At 40.6% G+C, this 16,231-nt stretch overlaps 2 long non-coding RNA genes across 2 annotated transcripts; one reads left to right on the top strand and one right to left on the bottom strand.

Annotated features, from left to right (window-relative positions):
• The first annotated feature begins 753 nt into the window (after positions 1–753).
• On the top strand, positions 754–4,229 carry LOC123155580 (uncharacterized). The gene is made up of 6 exons (XR_006477503.1): positions 754–889; positions 983–1,040; positions 2,299–2,464; positions 2,591–2,670; positions 3,194–3,296; positions 4,174–4,229. It is a non-coding gene; the product is annotated as an uncharacterized lncRNA (long non-coding RNA).
• LOC123155581 (uncharacterized) lies at positions 873–10,141 on the bottom strand. Its single transcript, XR_006477504.1, has 4 exons — positions 8,615–10,141; positions 8,251–8,324; positions 8,006–8,072; positions 873–1,031 (listed from the first exon to the last, which is right to left on the bottom strand). It is a non-coding gene; the product is annotated as an uncharacterized lncRNA (long non-coding RNA).
• Between the last annotated feature and the right edge of the window lie 6,090 nt (positions 10,142–16,231).

The raw sequence follows: 16,231 nt of genomic DNA, 5'->3' as shown, positions 1-16,231 counted from the left end.
GGACATCTTGGACGTCGTTGCACATGCTGGCCTCTTCCGATCCTGTGGCCACCGTGATCAGGTTTGGATATGGTTTCATGCCTCTCTATGACCCCATTCATCGCCGTGGCCTAATAACTCTAATTTGGGGATTGCGTGCTGCAGGTAACTGATTTTGTGTTCCTGGATTCGGGTAAGAAGCTGGTGACCTGCTCCAAGGACAAGGTTATCCGGGTTTGGAACCTCGACACACAACACTGCCTTCAAATTTTAAGGTGGCCATCACATCAAGATATGGTCGATGGATATTGATTCTAGCGAGAAGTTTTTGGTGTCTGTCTCGGCCGATCAAGAGCTGCGGGTGTTCAAAATCAGGCAATCAGCTGAACAGGGTGAAGACTGGAACAAATGGGATGCACTTCGCCATTGATCTATTATGATTCCTTTTCCCCTTTAATAACATGTACGTATAGGGTAGTCAAATGCCACGGGATATCAGCTTTTGTTGTGGATGAGAGTGGGATGATCAACCGAATTGCCGGGGTAGTACAACATTGAGTCATTGGCAGTTGGGCTCAACAAGGACAAGGCGCTGTTCACCATAGGGGTATTAGGAACAGAGAAAATACTCACAAGGCATGGAGCAGCTACAAACTTGTTAATGTTATACAGGTCAGCATTTTCTTATTCCAGTATCCCGTGAATATTGAAAATGTTTGCTAACTAATAGTCATCACAGTATCTGATATTCATAGTTTTATATATCGATTGACAGGTTGATGATTTGTCAGAGGAATTTTGTTGCAAATTCCTGTAGGCCTGAAAATGCACACTATCATAACAGAGTAATGTGCAAGTACACAATGTCATAGTAGAAAAATAGAATTTTGACTGATTATTTAACATCACAGTGAGCTTTCCTATAAATATGTGCCTTTTGATTTACCCCTGCTATTGTATAAGTATGTGTAGGTTGATTTTGCTTATTGTGTGTTTTGTACAGCGAGCAGCTTCCCTTGCGCCGTCATCCATCCACCAACAAGCCCATGACCCTGCATCAGGTCATAAAAAATATTCAAAAATTATTTCTTATCAATATGTTTCAAATATGCTTCAGTTCTAAATTTGTTCCCTTTATTTTTCCAAGAACTGTATTGTTCGGCATTAAGTAGTAGATACTTCTACTAAGGCAGATATGTATGATAGGTTAATTTCACTTATTTTTTGGGGGATAAAGATCTCACTTCATGTGAATTAGTCCTTGCCGCATGTGTGCTTTATTGTGCAAAATTGTTCCCTTTTGGGTAGATGAAAGTGCAGATTCCACCAAAGGAAGATTTAGTAGGCTTTCTGTTATCAATTTATTTTTGTTACATGTTGCTAAAAGTAAATGAATCGGATTTCTTTCTGTTTTGGTTCAGAAAGATTTGATTTTGGGAGCAGAAAGGTCATACAAGGATGAGAATGGGACACCGTATTATAGCGACGAGGTGATCTTATTCAGTTTAGTCAGAGGACATACGTACAAGTAGTTCCCTAAGGCGAAGGCTTTCCATTTGCTGTTGCTGGCCATGTAAAATAGCATGAACCTGAACCTAACTGCGATTGGATGTCCAAACTGAACTGTTGCATTCCTAGACATGGAAATGTGGATCGGTTTTAGCTCTCAAGAATCTGCATACTTCTGGTCCTATGTAATTCCAATTTATTTAGACAAGCATGCCAAAAGTGTTGAAACCCAGGTTAGGGTTCAAATTCGTGCGGTTGTGCTTGCTGCTAAACTGATCCTGGACTTTCTGTTGGCTATATTATAATTAGCAAATGGAAGTGGAGAGATAAAGCATAAATACTTGCTAAACTTTTTTTGTTGGGGCGGGGGATGGTTTAGGCACTTCATTGTTGGTGTTGAAGACTTTTGCACTGCTACTAAATGTCCTATATGTTATTCTTTAGTATTGATATTGGCATAGAGATACCGCAATAATAAAAACGAGAATCCTCATTACTCACATATACTCCCTCTGTTCGGAATTACTTGTCATCAAAATGGATGTATCTAGAACTAAAATACATCTAGATACATTCATTTCAATGACAACTATTTCCGAACGGAGGGAGTATATTACTATGTCCTGTTGTTTCCATTGAGATCTATTTTGTTTATTCTTTTAGTTCCGAGGCAAAATTCTCTGATTTTTAGTGATTCACATTTAACAAGGCGTATGAATGGAGGATGGGAGGCATTTAGATGCAAGTCAGAAACTACTTCTGCTAGCTTATTTTAAGTTTATTATTTCCTTGCTCCCCTTTTCGTTGTAGAGAATGAAAAGCATCTTTTACGCTGCCAATGGGATCTGGACCAAGAAGAGGATCAGGAGGACGAATACAGTGGACACTACTACTCAGCAAGATACAGTTCAAACCCTGTATCCTCTTGACTGATCTCCCTTCGCCCCTGTTTAAGAATCATGTTTCACCCATTCAGGTAAATCTAGCTGAAACATTTTACGAACTCTATAAGTTGAAAGTTCATACTTCTAGACGAGTATACCATTTTGGAGGTGTGTGTGTCAGTTTGCCGATTATTGACACCTCATTCTATGAATTTTAGTGTTGTCTTCCGAATTATAGACACCTCATTCTATAAGGAGGCCGCCACCAAGAAGAGCGAGGTTGTGTGGATGGACTCAGGTGCGTGCACTCGTTGGTGGTTTCAGTCTCATAATTTTTTCTTTCCAGTTGAAGAATGGGCGGTGGATATATGTTACTCCCTCCGTCCCATAATGTAAGACGTTTTTTAACACTACACTAGCGTCAAAAAATGTCTTGCATTATGGGACGGAGGGAGTGTATGTTATTCCGTTCTGTCTTTCCCGGTCTGTACATTTTGAGAAGATTGCATACATTGTATTGATGTGTCTTTTTGTGAAACTTTGACTTATTGGTCAACAATATATGAGTTCATCAAAAATATATCATTGGAAAGTTCATTGAAATATGCATCCAATGGCAAACTCTTTGTGGCGTATAACTCACATTTTGTTGGTAAAATCAATGCTCAAAGTTATTTTCGGTCACAAAACATTGATAAAACTATAAATCACATTTTATTTCTTGTTGCAATTACACCTATTAGTTGCAGTTCATAAGCTATGTTGACCTGACTACTGATTTCTTTTCTTCTATTATTTTCCTTTATGAACCTGGTGGCCAGCGGCAAGTTGTAGCAAGAAATAAGGCTTATGTTAGGCAAAGTTGATTAGGTTGTACTACAGACTGAGTGCCTCCATAAGAATCTAGATAAAATGCCATAAAAGGTAAGATTGGGCATAGTCTTGATATAGTTTTGTTAAAAGATATTCTATTGATTTTTTTTTTGGTTTGGACATACTTATGAGTGTTTTCTTGTAACTGCATCTTAATATATGCTTTTGTAGACTGTTCTAGATAAGATGATGGCTATCAATGTGAGCGACTGAGCTTTTATGTCTAGAAAATACTCACTAATAAAATCTGAAATGTCTTCTTATGTTTCTCATCTTTTCTCTTCATTTGTATGGTTGAAGTTTGGCTTCAAACCAACAAATCTATACCTATACCTACTATTAAAGGGAGGTGATATTCTTGGTTTGGTCCGTCATGGTTTGGTCCGTCAACATATTTTTAAGATTTTTTTCATATATCACAGATATTTTCTTCTATCCGAGGTGGTACTAAATTTTTATGCATAAGTAAATAAATAAATTATTCACCGAAAATTTCGGATGTGGGCTGCACAACGTTGTGGCCCAGTGGCTGCTAAGTTGGGCCTTCGACCTAATAATAATGCAGCAAAAAATATACATTAACCTGGGATTCGAACCCCACACCTCGCAATATCACTCTGACTACCATGACCAACTAGACTACCAAACCATCTTGATCAGAGATGGTTGTATTAGTTTTATTTCGGAGAAGCACAAAGGCCACATAATTGGGCCTCTGCCCGGCGCTCCAGCTGATGGGCCAAAGTCCGTCAACGCAAGTAAACATGATCAGCAGGCACAAAAAATAGATTTTGACCCCACGGTCTTAACATAGATATTACGTGTTTAATAGTCCCACCTTGCTACACAAAATTGATTCTCATCAATTTATATACGTTCAACATCGTTTTCTGTCGTGAGCTAATTGAACGTACTCCTCATATGCAAGGTGGGAGAGGCTTTGCACACTGCATGATCGAGCAATAAAATGTCGGTGTTTACGAGATTTGTGGTCTGATCAGTGGCGTAGCCAGCCCAATACACCAGGGTGGTCCATTAATAAAAATATTAACATAAGTTATTTATTTTTTTAAAAAATATTTATTTTACTACATTATATACAAGCTATGGGGAAATTCCAGGGTGGTCCATGGACCACCCTGGCCACCCCCTAGCTACGCCACTGGGTCTGATATTTGAACTTTCCATGGTGCATAATTAAAGGAGGTATTGTATTACGAGATTTGTGGGATTATATTTGAATGTTGCATGGCGCATAATTAAAGGAAGGAGATTTGTCGACTGATATCTGAACTTTGCATGGTGCATAATTAAAGGAACTCGGAATTGTGGGCTGATATGAAAGAACTAAAATAGAAATCCGGAGGATTAAGTGCAGCTGCCATTGCATCCCTATAAGAAGGAAGCTGCACCGTACCATCTATGGATAGGTGCACAAGTGTAGCATCTAAAGAATAAAAGGAGGACGTTGCACAATGATTGGGAATTGCATTAAACAAAAAGAAGGAATTTATAGGAAGGAATCACCGTAATCAAAGGAGCGCACAATGATTTAATGCTTGGTAGATCGTTGCAATTGGAATTAATGTTCCTAAATTTGTGTCAAATTTATTTTCTGTTGAAATACATGATGTAATTTTTACTACTTTTAATGTTCTTTATATTGTCATGATGTTATGAATAAAACAAAAGTTTTTTCATAACAAAATGTTGTCAATAAGATCAATTTACTTCGAATCGTACCCCATGTTCTAAGCTCCCTGTCATGATCTTCAAATAATGCATCTTATTTTTACATAAGCCTCCGTTGTCCCGTGACATAATTCCTGGACCCGGCCAACATGAACTAGAATTTTTTTTCCCGAATGTTGCCATATGTATTAATATTCCTTACTAAATTTGCATCACTTTTATTTTCCATTGAAGCACATAATGTTATTTTTATTACTTATTCAATTTCATTACTTTTGATGTTCTTTATATTGCCATGAAGTTATGAATAGATCAAAAGCTTTTCATAAGAAAACATTGTCAATCAGATCATTTACTACGAATACCACATGTCCTAAGCTCCGCGTCGTGAACTCGTGATCCTGAAATGATACATACTTTTTTCATAGGAAACTATTGTCCCATTATGAATAGATCAAAATCTTTCCCATGACATGTCGTGAAGCGGAACGGAGGGAGTGTATGTTATTCCGTTCTGTCTTTCCCAGTCTGTACATTTTGAGAAAGATTGCATACATTGTATTGATGTGTCTTTTGTGTGAAACTTTGACTTATTGGTCAACAATATATGAGTTCATCAAAAATATATCATTGGAAAGTTCATTGAAATATGCATCCAATGGCAAACTCTTTGTGGCGTATAACTCACATTTTGTTGGTAAAATCAATGCTCAAAGTTATTTTCGGTCACAAAACATTGATAAAACTATAAATCACATTTTATTTCTTGTTGCAATTACACCTATTAGTTGCAGTTCATAAGCTATGTTGACCTGACTACTGATTTCTTTTCTTCTATTATTTTCCTTTATGAACCTGGTGGCCAGCGGCAAGTTGTAGCAAGAAATAAGGCTTATGTTAGGCAAAGTTGATTAGGTTGTACTACAGACTGAGTGCCTCCATAAGAATCTAGATAAAATGCCATAAAAGGTAAGATTGGGCATAGTCTTGATATAGTTTTGTTAAAAGATATTCTATTGATTTTTTTTTTGGTTTGGACATACTTATGAGTGTTTTCTTGTAACTGCATCTTAATATATGCTTTTGTAGACTGTTCTAGATAAGATGATGGCTATCAATGTGAGCGACTGAGCGTTTATGTCTGGAAAATACTCACTAATAAAATCTGAAATGTCTTCTTATGTTTCTCATCTTTTCTCTTCATTTGTATGGTTGAAGTTTGGCTTCAAACCAACAAATAGTTAATATTAAACTAAGTTCTTTTCCTGCTCCACTCTTCAGTTGGCAAATCCATCAAGGAATTGTTGTAATGAATATATTTTATATGGTTACATCGAGAAGAGCAAGAGATCTTAAAGGCTATAGCATACGTGTATATTGATGTACATGAGTGAGAGCGAGGACCGGACATGGGATCCTAATGTGCGAAGACAATAAGTGCGGACATGCCTGCCCCAGCCTCTAGTGTCTATTAAATTGTTGAGTCCCATCATTTCTAACACATGGACTAACATACGAATATGAGTCTCTTGGCTTGAGCTCTACATTGCCACCCAACTCACATTCGCATATGTTTTCTTCAAGTTCACCAAATTGCCATAGTCATTCCCATCATCCTAACTTTGAATGTCTTCCAACATTCATCATATACTGCCTCCTAAAAGTTCTGACAAATTAAACAATTTTTTCATACAATTTTGCAATGTTATACATCAAAAATAGCAAATTGCTCTCATTTCTCTTTTTTAGCATTGCATGAGCGTTGATAGTTCCACTCATACGAACACTCCTACCTCAGGATTAAAATCACACATACAAAGTAAAATAGCTAGAATCGTATCATATGCACATAATGATCAAGCTGTAGCACTTGTGTTGTCGAAATTGCTATTGTAAAAAAAATTTGTTTCCGCTTTTATCGACAAAAAATCACATGAAACAAGTTCTTCTCACTTGAATTGATGACTCATGCAGCATATTTGTATTTTGTTATGCAGCATAGTACTGTACTGTCCATTATCCATTTAAAAATTAGTCAGCGGAAGCTCATTTATCAATAATTAGTGCCACGGCTGTTACCTGAATTCTGCATTTTAACAGAGTTTAATAAAAGGGATGGGACAATTATGTCATTTTCTAGTTCTTAATCATGATCTATTCATTCGGCATATCCATATAAATAAATATTAATTCTACACCTGAACTTACTATAACAAGCAGGAATACATGGACATCATATGTTTCCTGTTATGTTTGCATGCTAAGTCTTCAGAAAGTTGGCATATGCCAAAAAAAATTGCTTCTGTTTCCCTTGGTATATTATTCATCTCTATAAAATGGACAAAATAAACGAGTACAGATGTAGGCATTCTTCATGTCTACTACAATATAGTTTTCATCTCGTGGTTTATTCATATGTCCCCTTAATTAAATCACCCCTGCATACCTACCTGCTTTGCTTCAGTCACAACTCACAATTCATAAGCGCTCTTCCTTCTTAGCCGAGCTCTGTCTTTTACTATTCTCTTTATCTGCATTTTTTCTTGACTCGCCACATTTATTTTTCAGTTATACCTTTGTACTACACTGAATCTAGGAAATATAAAGTAGATGAACGATGTGTTTATTCCTGTGTAGACTATGTGACCTTCAATTCTGTTTGCTTTCAGGAGTAAGAAGTCAGTTGGAGTGAGAATTGAGACAAGTACCATGCGCTCAAATGATTGCACTCACCAAGCTGGTAAAAGGTAGAAACTTGAAAAAGGTCATCTCAACAAGGTATGCAAGTACTTTCTTTTGGGGGTTTGAATTGCCACATCTGGGGTTTTGTTTTCAATCCATTCTATATTCTAGGGAGAAACTTCATCTCATTTATTGGACCACATTATAATTAACTACATCATCATATTTCGTGTAAACTAATTGCCAATGTTTATTCGACTTCGGCCATGACAAGGGGCAAGTACAATTTTTATGTATGCACTTAGCATGATTAAAGTAATAGGAAAAAAGTGAATTGAGTGTTTTCATCAAGAAATTTAAAAGTGAAAGTAAGATAAACAACTTACTGATCCGCACAGAAGAGTGCTGAATATTGAAATTTGATTTGCCGCATTGCAATGGTCCACTATGGTCCTGCAGTAATATGTGTATGACAACAGAATAAGAGGGTCTCTTGGCATAGAGTGTACTGAAATTAAATCAGCCTTTCCTCCAAACTCCTAAGCACATAACTCTGTCAATGTATCCATCCAAACTCCTAAGAAATTTAAGAATGAAGTGCACACAAACAGCAGCAGGATTGCATGCATACCTCGAGCATGTAGGTGACGGTCTTGATACCCTGGTGTGGATGGTCGGGAAACCCGGCCGAAGCATAAATGTTAACTGCATGCAGCAAATTCAGATAAGGAAGGAAACTGATTTACATTTATCGCTAGAATTATATCTGAAGCAAACCAACAGAGACACTGATTAACATTTATCGCTAGAATTACAGCTTAAAATCAGCATGTACACTAACTTATCCACATCCGCGTGTCGAGAGGCTTGAGCTATTAACAAGCACATGCATGTTATGTTAGCAGAGAAGAGCCATCATCTTAAGTGAGGGTATAGATTATAATTTTGGGTATGATTGAATGGAATGAAATTGAAGTGTCAGGTACGGGAAATACCTGCTCATGTCGGCCTCGGTCCACTCATCCAAATCATCCTGCAACACTCATGCATAACAAATAGCCGATGCTTACAATTAGCCTGGTGGTCTCCTCCAACATGTGTTGCCTATTTGAGTGTTGGGAAAGGTCAGGAGGTTCAGGCAGGTCTCGGCGATGACCACCTTCGACTTTGGTGTTGCATCTCCAGCGGCAGCGGCAGCGGCAGCCGGACAGACCCCCTCTCGGTGGCCCTCTCCACGACATCATTCAACATATTGACGTTTAGCTGACCTAAAGGAACAATACACATTTAGCTAGGAGCAGCATGAAAATATACCAATCGCCATGTATGATTAAGGATAAAGAATGCACTAACTTTCATCTTGTTTTGATGATGCCTTGCCTGACCACATATATTGACAACATGGAAATTCTTGTTTCTAAAATCAGTTTCCTTGCTCAGTAGAACACATATATACCAATCGCCACATATATTTGTTCCAGATCCGATTGCAGACATCACTTGGTTGCGTTAAGTGTGATGCTATAATACTTGGGCAAAACTGTGCTATTAGGAAATTGTGCTAAACATCATTTTGTGTGTGAATCTCATGCATGGTCAAGGCATATAGTTCCATCTATGCTCCCACAAACACGAGATTGTATAAACCAATTCTGAAATCTGTAATCCATTGTTTCATTTGTTTGGTCCTCTCTTTTTTATACGATGTTCCAGATTTGTGTCTTCGACAACACACGGGCAGTAAAAGCCATGGATTACAATCTCGAATTAGTCATAACTTTTGCAGCCATTAAAACCTAGGTAATTAACAAGATCAACTAATTTGGTGTTAACAGGAAATAAAAAATCAGTGTGTACCCGTCTTATACTTTGTCAACAGATTGAAGTGGTTGACACCCATTTTTCTCCGTTGCTGCAGCTGTTTGGGTCCAACCTCCCCATCCATAGAGAGGGGCTGCAGAGAGTTTCAACGCCCAAGAACCAAGCACGGAGGCCCAAGAACACAACATGAAAACAGATCAAAGCATACATACGAATGAGGCTGCGACGGAATCGATTGAAGGACCGGAATTGGCGGCCGCTCCAGCGTGCGTCCACGTCCCCAGCGGCGGTAGCTCCCGCGTGCACACGCGTCCCCAGCGGCGGCAACTCCCATGTGCACACGCATCCCCAGCAGCGCACCCTCAACAGTAAACACCCTTCCACAGCCGAGGCGTGGCATGGAGAGTCGTTCGGGGCGCCGATTCTCCGAGATCGACGGGGAAGGGGGCGACCATCGGGGAAGCGGGCGCGGCGGAGAGGGCAAGTGCAGCGAGCGGAGGGAGAAGCAGTGGGTGGAGCGGCAGGAGGTGGGGCTGGGCGAGGAGCTCCGGAGCGGCGGCGACTCAAGGAACCCTAGCGCACGATAGGGCGAAGGATTGGATCGGCCGCGGCAAGGGATGGATCGGCCGCCGAGGGGGCGACGGGGTGGATCTGGCGTGCGGAGGGCAGGTTGGCGGCGGAGAACGATCTGCTGTGGGCTCGATCCGATGGTTTTTTTTGGCACCCATTTTTTTCACAGGAGGGTAGGGAGTTAACATGCGTGGGAGGATGACAAAACAAACGGAGGTGGGAGGATGCTGAAAATAAACCAGCAAAAATAAACCGCGCGGACTATTCACCAACTGCTCCATCTCTATTCCTAATGTCTCAGTTGGTAGGTCGCGTTCCGGGTTTTATTTTCGTCCCACCTACTATGGTCTTTTTTGGTACTTCTTTGGTACTTGCTCCCACCTCCCGCTCAGCCGCAATTAACCAAAAAAACCTCCAGCCGAGTACCCCACCAGCCCCCACGCGCCCAATCTCCCGTCGCATCCAACTGACCCGAACGAAAATAAACAAGCAAAAGAAAGCCGGCGGAAATTAACCAGCGAAAAAAAATCGCCCCACTCTGCGCCCTCGAGCGAGGTTTCGTTCCCTCGAGCGAGAAACAGTCGCCCGACTCTGTGCCCTCCTTCGCCTGCCGCCTCCCTTCGTCCCTTCACCGTCGCCGCCCTTCGTCCCTTCGCCGCCTCCGCTCCATCCGCTCCTCCTCTCCCGAGGATACGCAGCCGCGTCCGCCGACGCCGATCCGGGCAGACGCGGCCACCGCTGCCACGGATCTGTTACGGCGACGACGGCGCCGGATCCGCACCCGCAGCATCCGGACGGAGGCCGGCGACGAACCCTAGTCTAGCCGTCAGCATCGGGATCCAACCCCTGCTCTCGGTGCCGGGCAAGGCATATGGGGGTGGTTGCTGCCGCGGTGGACCTCGACGCCGGCGACATCTGCAGCATCTCCCCCCCGTTGGCTGTAGGACCTGTATGCCCAAGGTACGCCACGGAGCGGAGCAACCTCTGGGACGCGCCGCCCTCACCCTGCCCGAGCGCGCCACCGAGGGCCCAAGGCTCCAAGCGCGCCGTAGCAGCTCATACTTGCTTAGGATCAACGGCGCGGTGAGGAAGAACCACAATGCCTGGACGCGTTTGACTCCTGGTAAATCTCAGCGTCTCGAAGAATCAGCAGTACCTCTTGTTTCTGTTTGCAATGGTAAATTGGAATCGAGACTCAGTTTGGTGTCGCTGAAGTGGTTCGTATCCTAGCGACCGGGATTGCGTCCCCGACATTCCACTCGTCAACCCCGACCCTCGATTCGGGATGACGAACCCGGTTCGAGGGTCGCTGCCTCGTTCCCCGATCCCGGCAACTATGGTGCCCATGGAGGATAGGTATTGCTTCATCTTCATATCCGGTATTTCTTCTGGTATGTATCCGATTCGAGCTGCAATTTTTGTCCAGCTACAGTATCATTCTCGTCTTAGGCTAACCCCATTTCTCCCAGCACTCGCTGATTGTAGTATCCCGGATTTCCTGACGCAGTCAAGCTGGAGCCTCATCCGCAGCCATTCCCGGATTAAACAATGCACTGCTCATTTTTTCCATTGTATTTTAGTTGCTCTTGATGTTGCTAAATCTTTAGTTACTTACTCCTAATACTTGTATGTTGACTTTTAGGTTGTTCCCTGCCCGTCTCACATAAACATGCAGATCATTATCCCTTCTATGAATAAGCATAGTCATGCGTGCAGATGGACATGCATATGATTTTTAATCATTTCACAAGATATTCTTATTTATTGCTAGCAGTTTTCTATGAAAGAACATTTCAGTATGGAGTGACATGGCACAAGGCAGAGCAATATCTGAATGAGGACTGGGTTGCCACCACATTGGATTGATGGTTGTTCATTTCTGGCTCCTGATTATTGGTAAGTTAGGGTATTGCTACTATATTTATACTGACAATATAATAGCATACATCTATATTAAACTGATGTTGAAACACCTTCTCAAACCAATGAGTATATACTTCAAATCGCATCTCACTTTCATGTCTCTTGTGCTACGTAATGGTACTGGTTATTGCCATTGAGAAATTAATAGAAAAGGAGTTTCCTGGTTGAAAAGAGAAATAAATGTTTCTATGATTTCCTTTTTATTTGCTTTCATATTCTGCTACACTTTCCTCTTAGTTATAAAACACACTCAAAAATCTTTTGTTATTTTCCACTACAAACACACTCAAAAACCAATGAGCTGAAATTAATTGTATTTCTAATTAAAAGAGAATCAGAATTCTTGGAGCTCATACAGAAAAACAATTGGTGCTCAAACTTGTGTGCATATAGCACCAAATTTTGCAAGCATGCAAGACTTTTGGTCATAAACAACGCCACAAAATTTCAGATCTTTTTGTTTTTTACTATTTATTTATTTATTGTTCATGGGGGTACCATGGAGCGATCAAATTTAATGGTTTTGCATATTTGTACACTTCCCCTCTGTAGATAGATACACGAAAAATTCATCATTGGTTATACTCCATGGTGATAGCTCAACCTCATTTCTGAAATATTTTGGCACAGACGGCTATGACAACCTTGTACAGATGGTCCATCAAGTACACCCAACACCTTTTTTTTCATTGTTCAACATTCTTTGTAGCATTAATTTCTGACAACAGCTAGCTTCCTAGATCAGGAATATGCAGGTTTTCTTATACAAGGTACTGTTCTCAGACACTGTTGTATTCTCTACAGAGTTTCTCATTCTAAAAGAAACTGCAACTATGCAAGAGGTTTATGACGAAGATTCTTATATTTGCAATTCAAGTTTTGGATATCAGATAGATACTTTATCAAACTGTCCACCATTTACTTGGAAGGTTGGAAAAATTCTTGTTCTTTAAGGAGACTATGTACACTAGAGGAATTTTTCTATAAATGTTTTAGGTAAACACATCCTATTTACTATTCATACATTGTACCTTCAATTTTTCTTTTGTTTTCATATTTAGTGTTTAAATGACACAACCTGCAGGCATATCCGTGTCGTTTACTACAATCTACATATATGTGGAGAGTGGTCGGTCATCTGGGGTTGATCCTGGTAAGAATTCTCAGAGATGCTTGGAATACCTGTAGGATGACTATGCTATAGTGGAATTCATTTAACTATCAAATGAAGACACATGGACCTTACTAGATACATTACTAATTACATTTTAAATAGACATTATATACTATAGTGCGGATAACCCCAAAAGCTGATAGTGTGGTTTTGTTATGCCAGTTGATTATGAATCAGCATGAAGAGTTTGGAAAATTGGTTGCTATGGGCATGGTGAAATGTGTTTGTTCCACTTCGATCTATTTTAACATCTTTATCTTGGTTAGGGTTAAGGGGGTAGTGATGAAGGTAACACTATGAACTCACGCAATTGAAATAGTCATCACCTTCATTATAATAACAAATTTATTTTTCTTTGTAGGACCTCCAAAGCAACATAACCAACCATGTGTGATGAAAATAAGGGTAGGTGATTCGTTTCTGACCTCCATGGTGCTGCCATCCTCGGCCACCTGGCGTGAAGGAACGAGCTCAACGATGAAATCGGTGACAGAGAGAAGCCAGTCGATCTCCTTTGTCCACCGAGCCTTCGACTCTGGGGCCATCGGTTGGAGGCGCCGCTGCTCACCGAACACGAAAGCTGCAACAGCGTGCCACCACGAGAAAGAAACATAACTGGTAAGATTTTCCACAAGAAACCAACCACGAATTGAAATGATTTGAAACATAACTAGATGCTGCCATGTCGTCTGCCCTGCTTCTAGCACCTAACTATTTTCAGAACATCGACTCTTAATGCTCAGTGACTAGATGCTGCCACTTCTTCTAGCACCTAACAGTTTGCTCCCTTTTTTTCTCCCCTGTCCCATTACTAATGCAAGAACTCCTGTGTGTCGTGTAGATGAATGTTGACAAGCTGAAGAAGATGGCCGATGCCCTGCGCCGAAGGCAAGGGCAGTGTTTAAATGTGCCTTTTTGTGTTAACCTTGCTACTATCATCCATAGGTAGTGTCATTGGTTTTGCTACAAGCAGTAGCGTTTCCCGCTTTCTACGGAAAATTCATCATTGGTTATACTCCATGGTGATAGCTCAACCTCATTTCTGGAATATTTTTGCACAGACGGCTATGACAGCCTTGTACAGATGGTCCATCAAGTACACCCAACACCTTTTTTCATTGTTCAACATTCTAGATGCTGCCATGTCGTCTGCCCTGCTTCTAGCACCCAACTATTTTCAGAACGTTGACTCTTAATGCTCAGTGACTGGGTGCTGCCACTTCGTCTGCCCTGCTTCTAGCACCTAACAGTTTGCTCCCTTTTTTCTCCCCTGTCCCATTACTAATGCAAGAACTCCTGTGTGTCGTGTAGATGAATGTTGACAAGCTGAAGAAGATGGCCGATGCCCTGCGCCGAAGGCAAGGGCAGTGTTTAAATGTGCCTTTTGTGTTAACCTTGCTACTATCATCCATAGGTAGTGTCATTGGTTTTGCTACAAGCAGTAGTGTTTCCCGCTTTCAGCACATTATCTATTCTACATGTATCCATTTTACCTGTATAAATAGTTTGTTTTAGACCTAAAATATTACCTCAGAATCAATAATCTGATGGCCTTGTGAACCATTGCCGATTTCCTGTGTAGATACTGATTATCATCCAAGCATGCTATTGTCACATTTCTAAATTGATTTTTCAGTGAATGCCATTTAGAGTGCACATATCAGCTTAGAGAACAAAAATATGAAACCTTTCTCCGCTTGTTATACTTAGTTTCCCTTCCACTGATGACAGGAAGAAGAAGGCAGTGCACAAGACCACAACCACCAATGACAAGAGACTTCAAAGCACTTTGAAAAGAGTAGGAGTCAACACTATTCCTTGTATTGAAGAGGCCAACATTTAAAAGGATGACGTACTTATCCAAATTCAGAACCCGAAAGGTGAAATGCTGACATGCTGAACCATTACTTCTGCATAACTAAGGATCCACTCACAAATTTCTTTTAACTATGGCATTTCTTGATTTCTTGCAGTGCTAGCATCACCTTGCATGCTGGCCTCCAAAATGACCACTTTCGTTGGTCGGTGTGAAGACAAGGGTTGTGCCAGTGTGGTGCAAGTCCTCCAGTTCACTTGGCAGCGCACCAACCCACGTGGCACGACACTTAGGATGCACAACAACCATGGGATAGAACAAGAAACAAGTGGATTTGAATGTCATCAGGGATGGGACCTCAAGCTTGTAGGCATAAAAGAATTTTTGCAGTATAGCACCCAATTGATTCACCCGTGATAATAAAGCTGAGAAAAGAGAGCACTACCCAGTAGCTGGTTGTGCAGCAGGAGATGATATGTCTTCAGTTCTTCTTCACATAAACATCTTGATCTTTATTTTTTCTTCATACGGCCAACTATTGGCCAGGTTCTACCATTCTGAAGTAACTGAATTTGCCTTATGTCGTTTCATTAGTATTGCTAGGCTGCTGACAGTTATTGTTCAGAAGGCTGATTGTATATTGGTCGTGCACTTTGGCTGGCTTTATCCCAATTTAGGATGTTCTTATGGTGCTACACAAATGTATATAGGCTATTACAATGTATGTTCCAGTAGCCTGATTATTCAGTATTAAATAGTAATTGTTGCCATTTTAATTTTTTATACATCTAATTTTTCCAGTGGGATATGTTCATTGCAGGGAGATATGGAGGAACCAAAAGACCCAGAAGCTTCATTAAAAATTCAGGGAGGAAACTTGTTTGGGATTTGATGAAATTTTGTTAAAGGCAAGTTGACTCTTTCACTCACTTACCTTGTTCTTTTTGTCTGGATTACTTCTCTAACATTTAAAAAATCACTACTGTAAGGTTTTAGCTATCCTATTGAGTAAATCCCAATCAGTGTTTACATATACACGGCTGGGATAAACATTATCAGAAATAGGTTCATCTCTAGATGTGAGAGGGCCGAGTTTCTATAGTATCCTAAAATGAAAGCTTCAAAAATATTTAATAAGAGATCCAATCCATTTTTTCAAAATAGGTGAAACAATATGTTGTGGGTAATAATTTACCGCTGAGAGCATTCCGCTTATCCTATTTCAGGCATGGCTAGAGTGTGTTACAACTAAACAATTTATTGTGCTAATACTTGGAGATCTGGATGCACACGGACAATGAGCACATG

The sequence above is a fragment of the Triticum aestivum genome, chromosome 7B (assembly GCF_018294505.1).
Source record: "Triticum aestivum cultivar Chinese Spring chromosome 7B, IWGSC CS RefSeq v2.1, whole genome shotgun sequence".
Taxonomy (NCBI): domain Eukaryota; kingdom Viridiplantae; phylum Streptophyta; class Magnoliopsida; order Poales; family Poaceae; genus Triticum; species Triticum aestivum.
The sequence above is the reverse complement of the archived record's forward strand: the minus strand, read 5'-3'. Positions and strand labels throughout refer to the sequence as shown.